The sequence below is a fragment of the Hyperoodon ampullatus genome (genome assembly GCF_949752795.1).
Source record: "Hyperoodon ampullatus genome assembly, contig: SUPER_X_unloc_1, whole genome shotgun sequence".
Lineage (NCBI taxonomy): Eukaryota > Metazoa > Chordata > Mammalia > Artiodactyla > Ziphiidae > Hyperoodon > Hyperoodon ampullatus.
Genome location: NW_027641097.1, coordinates 2,270,845 through 2,286,258, shown reverse-complemented (window position 1 = coordinate 2,286,258; position 15,414 = coordinate 2,270,845).

Below are 15,414 nucleotides of genomic sequence, written 5' to 3'. Positions count from 1 at the left end.
GCATTCTGATGAACTTCATCATGGATCTTGGTGATGACAAGGGCATGAAGCATTGTGATTACAGGGGTCTTGGAGCATTGTGATGACAAGGGTCATGGAGCCTTGGATAACAAGGCTGTGGAACATTGTGATGGCAGGGATCATGGAGCATTGTTATGACAGGGGTCATGGAGCATTGTGATGACAAAGGCATGGAGCATTGTGATGACAGGGGCATGGAATATTGGTCTGACATGTTTCATGGATTATTTTGATGACAGTGGGCATGACGCATTGTCATGACACGGGCATGTAGCATTGTGATGACAGGGTCAGGGAGTATTGTGAAGACAGGTGTCAGCGAGCATTTTGATGAAATATGTCATGGTCCATTGCGATGACAATTGCATGGAGCATTGTGATGCCAAGTGTCATGGAGGATTGTGATGACAAATGTAATGGAGCATTTTGATGACAAGGGCTTAGAGCTTCGTGATGTCAAGGGTCATGGAGCATTGTGATGACAAGGGCATGGAGGATTGTGATGACAGGGGCATGGAACATTGTGATGACAAGAGCATGGAGCATTGTGGTGACAAAGGTCACAGAGCCTTGTGTGACGAGGGCATGGAACATTGTGATGACAAATGTCATAAAGCATTGTGATGACTGGAGTCACGGAGCATTGTGATGACAGGTGTCATCAAGCATTGTGATGACAAGTGCATGGAGCATTGTGATGACAGGGACATGGAACATTGGTCTGAAAAATTTCATGGATTATTGTGATGACAGTGGGCATGGCTCATTGTGATGACAAGGGCATGGAGCATTGTGATGACAAGGTCATGGAGTATTGTGAAGACAGGTGTCTGGGAGCATAGTGATGACATATGTCATGGTCCATTGTGATGACAATGGCATGGAGCATTGTGATGCCAAGAGTCATGGAGGATAGTGATGACAAAGGCAATGGAGTATTTTGATGACAAGGGTTTGGAGCATCGTGATGACAAGGGTCATGGAGCATTGTGATGAAAAGGGCATGGAGCATTGTGATGACAACGGCACGGAACACTGTGATACATAGATCATGCAGGATTGTAATGACAATGGCATTGAGCATTGTGATGAGAAGTGCATCGAGCGTTGTGATGACAAGCCTCATGGAGATTTGTGATGACAAGCGCATGGCACATTGTGATGACATGGGTCATGGAGCATATTGATTTCATTTTGATGACAATAGCATGAAGCATTATGATGATGCGCATGGTGAATTGTGATGACACGGTTCATGGAGCATTGAGATGAAAAGGGGCATAGAGCATTGTGATTACAGGTGTTTTGGACCATTGTGATGACAAGGGCATGGAGCATCGTGAATGAGAAGGCCATGGAGCATTCTGATGACATGCGTCATGGAACTTTGTGATGATAAGTGTATGCAGAATTGTGATTACAGTGTTTGGAGCATTGTGATGACAAGTGTCATGGAGACTTGTGATGACAAGGCCGTGGAAACTTGTGAATGCAGGTGTCATTGAGCATTGTTATGACAGGGGTAATGGAGCATTTTGATGAAAAGGGCATTGAGCATTGTTCTGAAATGTTTCATCGATTATTGTGATGAGAGTGGGCATGGAGCATTGTGATGACAAGGGCACAGAACACTTTGATACATGGGTCATGGAGGATTGTAATGACAAGGACATGGAGCATTGTGATGAGAAGGGCATAGAGCATTGTGATGACATGGAGGTTTGTGATGACAAGGGCATGGAGCAATGTGATGAGAGGCTTCATGGAGCATTGTGATGACAATGGCATGGAGCATTGTGATGCCAAGTGTCATGGAGTTTTCTGATGACAAAGGTCATGGAGCATTTTTATGACAAGGTCGTGGTGCGTTTTGATGAGAAGGGCAGAGAACATTGTGCTAACAGTGTCATGGAGCAATTTGGTGAAAAAGTCATGGAATATTTTGATGAGAGTGGTTATGGAAAATTGTGATGTCAGCGGTCATGGAGCATTGTGATGAAAATGGTAATGGAGCATTTTGATGACAGGGATTATGGAGCATTGTGATGGCATTGGTCATGGAGCATTTTGATGATAAGTGCATGTAGCATAGTGATGATAGGGGTCATGGAACATTGTGATGACAGGGGAGAGGGAGTATTGTGAAGACTAGTGTTGGAACATTGTGATATCAGTGGTGAGAGAGCATTTTGATGAGAAGTGCATGGAGCATTGTGATGACAAGGTTTATGGAGCATTGTGATGACAAGGATGTGGAGCATTGTGATGACAAGCGCATGGTGCATTGTGATGACATGTTTAAAGGAGCATTGTGCTGAAAAGCACATGGAGCATTGTGATGACAAGTGTCATGGATCATTGTGCTGACAAATGCATGGTGCATTGTGATGACAAGGGTCACAGGGCATTGTGATGAAAAGGACATGGATCATTGTGATGCAAAATTCATGGAGCCTTGTCATGACAGGGTTCAAGGAGCATACTGATGACAAGAGTCAGCGAGTATTTTGATGACAAGTGTATTGAGCATTGTGATGACAAGGTTCATGGAGTATTGTGAATAGAAGGCCATGGATAATTGTGATGATGGCATCATGGGGCGTTGATATGACAAGTGTTATGGAACATTGTGATCACAAGGGTTTGGAGCATTGTGATGACAGAGGTCATGGAGCATTTTGATTTCATTTTGATGACAATAGCATGAAGCATTATGATGATGGGCATGGTGCATTGTGATGACACGGTTCATGGAGCACTGAGATGAAAAGGGGCATTGAGCATTGTGATTACAGAGGTCTAGGAGAATTGTGATGACAAAGGTATGGAGCATCGTGAATGAGAAGGCCATGGAGCATTCTGATGACATGCGTCATGGAGCTTTTTGATGACAAGGACATGGAGCATTGTGATGACAAGGGTTATGGAGCCTTGTGATGACAAGGCCGTGGAACATTGTAATGGCAGGTGTCATGGAGCATTGTTATAACAGGGGTAATGGAGCATTTTGATGACAAGGGCATGGAGAATTGGTCTGAAAAGCTTCATATATTATTGTGATGAGAGGGGGCATGGAGCATTGTGATGACAAGGGCACGGAACACTGTGATACATGGGTCAGGGAGGATTGTAATGACAAGGGCATGGAGCATTGTGTTAAGAAGAGCATCGAGCATTGTGATGAAAACATCACGGAGCCTGTAATGACAAGGGCATGGAACAATGTGATGAGAGTGTTCATGGAGCATTTTGATGACAATGGCATGGAGCATTGTGATGCCAAGGGTCATGTAGCTTTGTGATGACAGAGGTCATGGAGCATTTTGATGACAAGCACGTGGTGAACTGTGTTGAGAAGGGCAGGGATCATTGTGATGAAAGGGTCATGGAGCAATTGGATGAAAATTGTCATGGGACATTTTGATGACAGGGGTTATGGAACTTTGTGATGTCAGGGTACATGGAGCATTGTGATGATAAGGTCATGTAGCGTTGTCATGACAGGGATCATGGAACATTGTGATGACGGGGGGAGAGAGCATTTTGATGAGAAGTGCATGGAGCATTTTGATGACAAGGTTTTTGGAGCACTGTAATGACAAGAATGTGGAGCATTGTGATGAAAAGTGCATGGTGCATTGTGATGACATGGGTTATGGAGCATTGTGCTCACAATCGCATGGAGCATTGTGATGACAAGGCTCATGGAGAAATGTGCTGACAAAGGCATGGAGCATGGTGATGACAAGGATCACAGAACATTGTGATGAAAAGTTCATGGAGCATTGTGGTGCGAAATGTTACAGAGCCTTGTGTGACGCGGACATGGAACATTGTGATGACAAATATCATGAAGCCTTGTGATGACAGGAGTCACAGAGCATTGAGATGACAGGGGTTTTGGAGCACTGTGATGACAAGGACATGGAGCATTGTGATGAGAAGGCCATGGAGCATTCTGATGACATGCATCATGGAGCTTTGTGATTAAAGGTAATGGAGCATTGTGATTACAGGGGTCTTGGAGCATTGTGATGAAAATGGTATGGATAATTGTGATGAAAAAGGCATGGAGCCTTGTCATGACAGGTTTCAATGAGCATACTGATGACAAGTGTCAGGGAGCATTGTGATGACAAGTGTATTGAGCATTGTGATGACAAAGGTCATGGAGCACTGTGATGAGAAGACCATGGATAATTGTGATGATGAGCGTCATGGTGCATTGTGATGACAATGGTTATGGAACATTTTGATCACAAGGGTTTGGAGCATTTTGATGAGAGAGGTCATGGAGCATATTGATTTCATTGTGATGACAATAGCATGAAGCATTATGATGATGGACATGGTGCATTGTGATGACAGGGTCATGGAGCAATTTGATGAAATGTGTCATGGAACATTTTGATGACAGTGGTTATGGAACATTGTGATGTCAGGGGTCTTGGAGCCTTGTGATGAAAAGGGTGATGGAGCATTCTGATGACAGAGGATATGGAACATTTTGATGTCAGGGGTCATGGAGCATTGTGATGATAAGGCATGTAGCATTGTGATGACAGAGGTCATGGAAAATTGTGATGACAGTGGTGAGGGAGTATTGTGATGACTAGTGATGGAACATTGTGATATCAGTGGTGAGAAAGCATTTTGATGAGAAGTGCATGGAGCATTGTGATGACAAGTTTTATGGAGCATTGTGATGACAAGGTTTATGGAGCATTGTGATGACAAGGCTGTGGAGCATTGTGATGACAAGTGCATGGCGCATTTTAATGACATGGGTCATGGAGCATTGTGCTGAGAAGTGCATGGAACATTGTGATGACAACGGTCACCGAGCATTGTGATGAAAAGTTCATGGAGCATTGTGACAATGGTCACAGAGGCTCGTGATGAGGAGTTCAAGGACCATTGTGATGACAAAGGTCATGAAGGATTGTGATGACTGGAGTCACGGAACACTGTGAAGACAAGAGTATGGAGCATTCTGATGACAGGGGCATGGTGCATTGGTCTGACAAGTTTCCTGGTTTATTGTGATGACAGTGGGCAATGCGCAATCTGATGAGAAGAGCATGGAGCATTGTGATGAGAAGGTCATGGAGTACTGTGAAGACAGCGGTCTGGGAGCATTGTGATGACATATATCATGGTCCATTGTGATGACAATGGCACAGAGCATTGTGATGCCAAGTGTCATGGAGGAATGTGATGACAAAGTTAATGGAGCATTGTGATGACAGGGGTTTGGAGCATTGTGATGACAGGGATCTTGGAGCATTGTGATGACAAAGGTCATGGAGCATTCTGATGACAAGCTTGTGGAGTATTGTGATGACAATGGCATGGAGCATTGTGAGGAAAAGGGCATGGAGCATTGTGATGAAAATGGCATGGAGCCTTTTCATGAAAGGGCGCAAGGAGCATTCTGACGAAAAGTGTCAGGGAGCATTGTGATGACAAGTGTATTGAGCATTGTGATGACAAAGATCATGGAGCACTGAGATGAGAAGTCCATGGATAATTGTGATGACCAGCGTCATGGGGCATTGTGATGACAAGTGTTATGGAACATTGTGATCAGAAGGGTTTGGTGCATTGTGATGACAGAGGTCATTGAGCATTTTGATTTCATTGTGATGACAATAGAATGAAATATTATGGTAAAGCGCACGGTGCATTGTGATGACAGAATTCATGGAGCATTGAGATGAAAATGGGCATGGAGCATTGTGATTACAGGGCTGTTGGAGCTTTGTGATGACAAGGGCATGGAGTATTGTGATGACAGGCATCATGGAGCCTTGTGATGACAATTGTTATGGAACATTGTGATCACAAGTGTTTGGAGCACTGTGATGACACAGGTCATGGATCATTTTGATTTCAAGTATCATGGAAAGTTGTGAGGACAAGGGCATGAAACAATGTGATCCCAAGGTGCACGGAGGATTGTGATAACACTGGTAATGGAGAATTGTGATGACAAGTGCATGGCACATTGTGATGACAAAGTCATGTAGCATTTTGCTGACAAAGGCATGGATAATTGTGATGACAAGTGTCATGGAGCTCTGAGACGACAAGCGTCAAGGAGCATTGTAATTACAGGGGTCATGGAGCATTGGGATGACAAACACAGGGAACATTCTGATGACAAGTGGCATGGATCATTTTGATGACTGTGGTCATGTAGCATTGTGATGACATGGGATATGGAGCTTTGTGATCAGAAGGTCATGGAGCATTGGGCTGAAAATGTTCATGGAGTACTGTGATGACAGGGGTCATGGAGCATTGTGATGAGAAGAGAATGGAGCAATGTGATGAGAAGGTTCTGGAGCATTTTGATGAGAGTTCCTTGGATCCTTGTGATGAGAATAGTCATGGAGCATACTGATGAAAAGGTGCATAGAGCATTGTGAATACACGGATTTTGAAGCCTTGTGATGACCAGGGAATGGAGCATTGTGATGAGAATGCCATGGAGCATTCTGATGACATGCATATGGAGCTCTGTGATGACAAGGACATGGAGCGTTGTGATTAGAGGGGTCTTGGAGCATTGTGATGAAAAGGGAATGGATCATTGTGATTAAAAGTGAATGGAGCCTTCTCATGACAGTGTTCAAGGAGCATACTGATGATAAGTGTCCGGGAGCATTGTGATGATAAGTGTATTGAGCATTGTGATGACAAAGGTCATGGAGCATTGTGATGAGTAGACCATGGATAATTGTGATGACCAGCGTCAAGGGGCATTGTGATGACAAGTGTTATGGAACATTGTTATCACAAGGGTTTAGAACATTGTGATGACAGAGGTAATGGAGCATTTTGATTTCGTTTTGATGACAATAGCATGAAGCATTATGATGATGGGCATGGTGCATTGTGATGACAGTGTTCATGGAGCATTGAGATGAAAAGTGGTATGGAGCATTGTGATTACAGGGGTCTTGGAGAATTCTGATGACAACGGTCATGGAGCCTTGGATAACAAGGCCGTGGAACCTTGTGATGGCAGGGGTCATGGAGCATTGTTATGACAGGGGTAATGGAGCATTGTGATGACAAGGGCATGGAACATTGGTCTGAAAATTTCATGCATTATTGTGATGAGTTTCGGCAGGGAGCATTGTGATGACTAGGGCAAGGAACACTGTGATACATGTGTCATTGAGGATTGTAATGAGAACAGCATGGAGCATTCTGATGAGAAGAGTATCGAGCATTGTGATGATAAGCGTCAGGGAGCACTGTGCTGACAAGGGCGTGGAGTAATGTGATGAGAGGTTTCATGTAGCATTGTGATGAAATGGCATGGAGCATTGTGATACAAAGGGTCATGGAGCTTTGTGATGACAAAAGTCATGGAGCATTTTGATGAGAAGGTCGTGGTGTATTGTCATGAGAAGGGCAGGGAGCATTGTGATGACAGAGTCATGGAGCAAATTGATGAAAAGTGTCATGGAACATTTTGATTACAGGTGTTATGGAACATTGTGATGTCAGGGGTAATGTAGCATTTTGATGAAAAGGGTCATGGAGCATTGTGATGAAAAGGTGCATGGAGCATTGTGATTACAGGGGTTTAGAAGCATTGTTATGGCAAGGGCATGGAGTATTGTGATGAGAAGGCCACGGAGCATTCTGATGACATGTGTCATAAATCTTTGTGATGACAAGGGCATGGAGCATTGTGATTACAGAGGTCTTGGAGCACTGTGATGACAAGGGTCATGGAGCCTTGGATGACAAGGCCGTGGAACATTGTGATGGCAGGGGTCATGGAGCATTGTTATGACAGGGGTAAGGGAGCACTGGGATGACAAGGGCATGGAACATTAGTCTGAAAATTTCATGGATTATTGTGATGAGATTCGGCATGGAGCATTGTGATGACTAGGGCACGGAACACTGTGATACATGTGTCATGGCGGATTGTAATGACAAGGGCATGCAGCATTGTGATGAGAAGAATACCGAGCATTGTGATGACAAGCGTCATGGAGCATTGTGCTGACAAGGGCATGGAGCAATGTGATGAGAGGTTTCATGTAGCATTGTGATGAAATGGCATGGAGCATTGTGATGCCAAGGGTCATGGAGATTTGTGATGACAAAGGTCATGGAGCATTTTGATGACAATGTCGTGGTGCATTGTGATGAGAAGGGCAGGGAGCATTGTGATGACAGGGTCATGGAGCAAATTGATGAAAAGTGTCGTGGAATATTTTGATTACAGGAGTTATGGAACATTGTGATGTCAGGGGTCATGGAGCATTTTGATGAAAAGGGTCATTGAGCATGCTGATGAAAAGGTGCTGGAGCATTGTGATTGCAGGGGTTTTGAAGCATTGTGATGACAAGGGCAAGGAACATTGTGATGAGAAGGCAATGGAGCATTCTGATGACATGTGTCATGGAGCTTCGTGATGACCAGGACATGGAGCATTGTGGTGACAAAGGTCACAGAGCCTTGTGTGACCAGGGCATGGACCATTGTGATTATAAAGTTAATGAAGCATTGTGATGACAGGAGTCACGGAGCATTGTGATGACAGGGGTCACGGAGCATTGTGATGACAAGGGCATGTAGCACTGTGATGACAGTGGTCAGGGAACATTGTGATGACGGGGTGAGCGAGTATTGTGATGACTAGTGATGGAACATTGTGATATATGTGGTGAGAGACCATTTTGATGAGAAGTGCATGGAGCATTGTGATGACAAGTTTTATGGAGCATATCGATGAAAATGATGTGGAGCATTGTGATGAAAAGAGCATGGCCTATTGTGATGAAATGTGTCATGGAGCATTGTGCTGACAAGCGCATGGAGCATTTTGATGACAAGTGTCATGGAGCATTGTGCTGACAGAGTCATGGAGCATTGTGATGACAAGGGACACAGAGCATTGTGATGAAAATTTCATGGAGCATTGTGTTGACAAAGATCACAGAGCCTTGTGTGAAGAGGGCATGGACCATTGTGATTAGAAAGGTCATGAAACATTGTGATGACTGGAGTCACGGAGCAGTGTGTTGACAGGGGTAATGGAGCATTGTGATGACAAGGGCATAGAGCAATGTGATGACAGGGGCATGGAACATTTGTCTGACAAGTTTCATGGATTATTGTGATGACAGTGGGCATGGAGCATTGATATGACAAGGGCACGGATCATTGTGGTGACAAAGGTCACAGAACCTTGTGTGACGAGGGCAGGGACCATTGTGAGGACAAAGGTCATGAAGCATTTTGATGACTGGAGTCACGGAGCATTGTGATGACAGGGGTCATGGAGCATTGTGATGACAAGGGCATGGAGCATTGTGATGACAGGGTCATGGAACATTGGTCTGACATGTTTCATGGATTATTGTGATGACAGTGGCCATGGCACATTGTGATGACAAGGGCATGGAACATTGTGATGACAAGGTCATGGAGTATTGTGAAGACAGGTGTCAGGGAGCATTGTGATGACATATGTCATTGTCCATTGTGATGACAATGGCATGGAGCATTGTGATACCAAGTGTCATGGAGGATTGTGATGACAAAGGTAATGGAGCATTTTGATGACAAGGGCTTGGAACATTGCGATGACAAGGGTCATGGAGCATTGTGATGACAAGGGCATGGAGCATTGTGATGACAAGGGCCATTGAGAATTTTGATGACAACGTCGTGAAGCATTGTGATGACAAGCGCATGGAGCTTGCTATGACAGGGGTCATAAAGCATTGCGTTGACAAGTGCATGGAGAATTGTGATGACAAGATCATGTAACATTGTGATAAGAAGTGTCATGGAGCATTGTGATGACAAGGACGTGGAGAATTGTGATGACATGGGACATGGAGCATTGTGATGACCAGGGCATGGAGCATTGTGATGGCAAGACCGTGGAGCACTGTGATGAGAAGTTCACGGATAATTGTGATGACGAGCTTCATGGAGCTCTGTAATGACAAGGGGCATGGAGCATTGTGATTACAGGTTTCCTGCACCATTGTGATGACAAGGGCATGGAGCATTTTCATGAGAAGTCCATGGAGCATTCTGATGACATGCGTCATGAATCATTATGATGACAATGGCATGGATCATTGTGATTACAGACGTCTTGGAGCACTGTGATGACAAGGGTCATGGAGCTTTGGATGACAAGGCCATGGAACATTGTGATGGCAGGGGTCATGGAGCATTGTTATGAGAGGGGTAATGGAGCATTGTGATGACAAGGGCATGGAACATTGGTCTGAAAATTTCATGGATTATTGTGATGAGATTCGGCATGGAGCCTTGTGATGACTAGGGCACGGAACACTTGATACATGTGTCATGGAGGATTGTAATGACAAGTGCATGGAGCATTGTGATGAAAAGTGTATCGAACATTGTGTTGACAAGTGTCATGGAGCATTGTGCTGACAAAGGCATGGAGCATGGTGAAGACATGGGTAAAAGAGCATTGTGATGAAAATTTCATGGAGCATTGTGGTGACAAATTTCACAGAGCCTTTTGATGAAGTGGGCTTTGACCAGTGTGATAACAAGGTACTGGAGCATTGTGATGAGAGGACCATGGAGCCTTGTGGTGACAATTCTCATGGAGCATTCTGATGAAAAGGGTCATGGAGCATTGTGATTACAGGTGTATTGGATCCTTGTGATGACAAGGCCATAGAATATTGTGATGGCAGGGTTCATGGAGCATGGTTATGACATCGGCAATGGAGCATTGTGATGACAAGGGCATCGAGCATTGGTCTGAAAAGTTTCATGGATTATTGTGATGAGAGTGGGCATAGAGCATTGTGATGACAAGGGCACGGAACACTGTGATGCATGGATCATGGAGGACTGTAATGACAATGGCGTGGAGCAATGTGATGAGAGGCTTCATGGAGCATTGTGATGACAAGTGCATGGAGCATTGTGATGAGAAGGGTCATGGAGCATTTTGATGACAAGATTCCCATAACATCGTGTTGTAAGGGGTCATGGAGCTCTGTGATGACAGTGGTCATGGAGCATTGTGATGACAGTGTCATGGAGCATTGTGATAAGAAGGTCAGAGAGCACTGGGCTGAAAATGTTCATGGAGTATTGTGATGACAGGGGTAATGGGGCATTGTGATGAGAAGGGAATGGAGCATTGTGATGACAAGGTTCTGGGGCATTGTAATGAGAAAACCATGGAGCCTTGTGATGACAAGTCTCATGGAGCATTCTGATGAAAATGTGCATGGAGCATTGTGATTACAGGGGTCATGAAGCATTGTGATGAAAATGGCATGGAGCATTGTGATGCCAAGTGTCATGGGGCTTTGTGATGACAAAGTTCATGGAGCATTTTGATGACAGGGTCATGGAGCAATTTGATGAAAAGTATCATGGAATATTTTGATGACAGTGGTTATGGAACACTGTTATGTCAGGGGTCATGGAGCATTGTGATGAAAAGGGTCATGGACCATTTTGATGACAGGGGTTATGGAACATTGTGATGTCAGGGTTCATGGAGCATTGTGATGATAAGGTCATGCAGCATTGTCATGACAGGGATCATGGAACATTGTAATGACAGGGGGGAGAGAGCATTTTGATGAGAAGTGCATGGAGCATTGTGATGACAAGGTTTTTGGAGCACTGTAATGACAAAAATGTGGAGCATTGTGATGAAAAGCTCATGGCGCAATGTGATGACATGTGTTATGGAGCATAGTGCTCACAAGCGCATGGAGCATTGTGATGACAAGGGTCATGGTGCATTGTGCTGACAAAGGCATGCGGCAATGTGATGACAAGGATCACAGAGCATTGTGATGAAAAGTTCATGGAGCATTGTGGTGAGAAAGGTCACAGAGCCTTGTGTGACGAGGACATGGACCATTGTGATGACAAATGTCAGGAAGCCTTGTGATGACTGGAGTAACAGAGGATTGAGATGACAGGGGTCTTGGAGCACTGTGATGACAAGGACATGGAACATTGTGATGAGAAGGCCATGGAGCATTCTGATGACATGCATCATGGAGCTTTGTGATTAAAGGTCATGGAGCATTGTGATTACAGGGGTCTTGGAGCATTGTGATGAAAATGGTATGGATTATTGTGATGAAAAAGGAATGGAGCCTTGTCATGACAGGGTTCAATGAGCATACTGATGACAAGTGTCAGGGAGCATTGTGATGACAAGTGTATTGAGCATTGTGATGACAAAGGTCATGTAGCACTGTGATGAGAAGACCATGGATAATTGTGATGATGAGCGTCATGGTGCATTGTGATGACAATGATTATGGAACATTGTGATCACAAGGGTTTGGAGCATTTTGATGACAGAGGTCATGGAGCATATTGATTTCACTGTGATGACAACAGCATGAAGCATTATGATGATGGACATGGTGCATTGTGATGACAGGGTCATGGAGAAATTTGATGAAAAGAGTCGTGGAACATTTTGATGACAGTGGTTAGGGAACACTGTGATATCAGGGGTCTAAGAGCATTGTGATGAAAAGGGTGATGGAGCATTCTGATGACAGAGGATATGGAACATTTTGATGTCAGGGGTCATGGAGCATTGTGATGATATGGCATGAGGCATTGTGATGACAGAGGTCATGGAAAATTGTGATGACAGTGGTGAGGGAGTATTGTGATGACTACTGATGGAACATTGTGATATCAGTGGTGAGAAAGCATTTTGATGAGAAGTGCATGGAGCATTGTGATGACAAGGTTTATGGAGCATTGTGATGAAAAGGTTTATGGAGCATTGTGATGACAAGGCTGTGGAGCATTGTGATGACAATTACATGGCGCATTTTGATGACATGGGTCATGGAGCATTGTGCTGAGAAGCGCATGGAGCATTGTGATGACAAAGGTATGGAACATTGTGACGACAACGGTCACAGAGCATTGTGAAGAAATGTTCATGAGGCATTGTGGTGACAATGGTCACAGAGTCTTGTGATGACGAGGTCAAGGACCATTGTGATGACAAAGGTCATGAAGCATTGTGATGACTGGAGTCACGGAACATTGTGATGACAAGGGTATGGAGAATTCTGATGACAGATGCATGGTGCATTGGTCTGACAAGTTTCCTGGTTTATTGTGATGACAGTGGGCAAGGCGCATTCTGATGAGAAAAGCATGGTGCATTATGATGAGAAGGTCATGGAGTACTGTGAAGACAGGGGTCTGGGGTCATTGTGATGACATATGTCATGGTCCATTGTGATGACAATGGCATGGAGTAATGTTATGCCAAGTGTCATGGAGGAATGTGATGACAAAGTTAATAGAGCATTTTGATGACAGGGGTTTGGAGCATGGTGATGAAAATGGTCATGGAGCATTTTGATGACAAGGGCATGGAGGATTGTGATGACAAGTGCCATTGAGAATTTTGATGACAAGTTCCTGAAGCATTGTGATGAAAAGCACATGGAGCTTGCTATGCGAGGTGTCATGGAGCATTGCGATGACAAGTGCATGGAGAACAGTGATGACAAGAGCATGTAACATTGTGATGAGAAGTGTCATGGAGCATTGTGATGGCAAGACCGTGGAGCATTGTGTTGAGAAGACCATGGATAATTTTGATGACGAGCGTCATCGAGCACTGTAATGACAAGCGGCATGGAGCATTGTGATGACAGGTGTCATGGAGCATTGTGATGACATGGGTCATAGAGCATTGTGATGACAAGGGTCATGGAGCATTCTGATGACAAGCTTGTGGAGTATTGTGATGACAATGGCATGGAACATTGTGATGAAAAGGGCATGGAGCATTGTGATGAAAAAGGCATGGAGCCTTTTCATGACAGGGTTCAAGGAGCATTCTGACGAAAAGTGTCAGGGAGCATTGTGATGACAAGTGTATTGAGCATTGTGATGACAAATTTCCTGGAGCATTGTGATGACAAGGGCATGGAGTATTGTGATGACAGGCATCATGGAGCGTTGTGATGACAACTCTTATGGAACATTGTGATCACAAGAGTTTGGCCATTGTGATGACACAGGTCATGGAACATTTTGATTTCAAGAATCACGGAGCATTGTGATGACAAGGGCATGAAACAATGTGATCCCAAGGTTCACGGAGGATTGTGATGACACTGGTAATGGAGAATTGTGATGACAATTCCATGGAGCATTGTGATGACAAGGTCTTGTAGCATTTTGCTGACAAAGGCATGGAGAATTGTGGTGACAAGTGTCATGGAGCTATGTGACAACAAGCGTCAAGGAGCATTGTGATTACAGGGGTCATGGAGCATTGGGATGACAAGCACATGGAACATTCTGATGACAAGTGGCATGGATCATTTTGATGACTGTGGTCATTTAGCATTGTGATGACATGTGTCATGGAGCTTTGTGATGAGAAGGTCATGGAGCATTGGGCTGATAATATTCATGGAGTACTGTGATGACAGGGGTCACGGAGCATTGTGATTAGAAGGGAATGGAGCAAAGTGATGAGAAGGTCCTGGAGCATTACGATGAGAGGGCCATGGAGCCTTGTGATGACAAGGGTCATGGAGCATACTGATGCAAAGGTGCAAGGAGCATTGAGATTACAGGAGTTTTGAAGCATTGTGATGACAAGGGCATGGGATATTGTGATGAGAAAGCAATGGAGCATTCTGATGACATACGTCATGGAGCTTTGTGATGACAAGGACATGGAGCATTGTGATTACAGGGGTCTTGGAGCATTGTGATGAAAAGGGAATGGATCATTGTGATGAAAAATGCATGGAGCCTTGTCATGACAGGGTTCAAGGAGCATACTGATGACAACTGTCAGGGAGCATTGTGATGATAAGTGTATTGAGCATTGTGATGACAAAGATCATGGAGCATTGTGATGAGAAGTCCATGGATAATTGTGATGACCAGCGTCATGGGGCATTGTGATGACAAGTGTTATGGAACATTGTGATCAGAAGGTTTTGGTGCATTGTGATGACAGAGGTCATTGAGCGTTTTGATTTCATTGTGATGACAATAGCATGAAATATGATGGTGATGGACACGGTCCATGGTGATGACAGGGTTCATGGAGCATTGAGATGAAAATGGGCATGGAGCATTGTGATTAAAGTTGTGTTGGAGCATTGTGATGACAAGGGCATGGAACATTGTGATGAGAAGGCCAAGGAGCATTCTGATGACATGCGTCATGGAGCTTTGTGATGACAAGGGCATGGAGCATTGTGATTACAGGAGTCTTGGACATTGTGATGACAAGGGTCATGGAGGCTTGTAATGACAAGGCTGTGGAGGCTTGTGATGACAAGGCCGTGGAACCTTGTAATGGCAGGGGTCATGGATCATTCTTA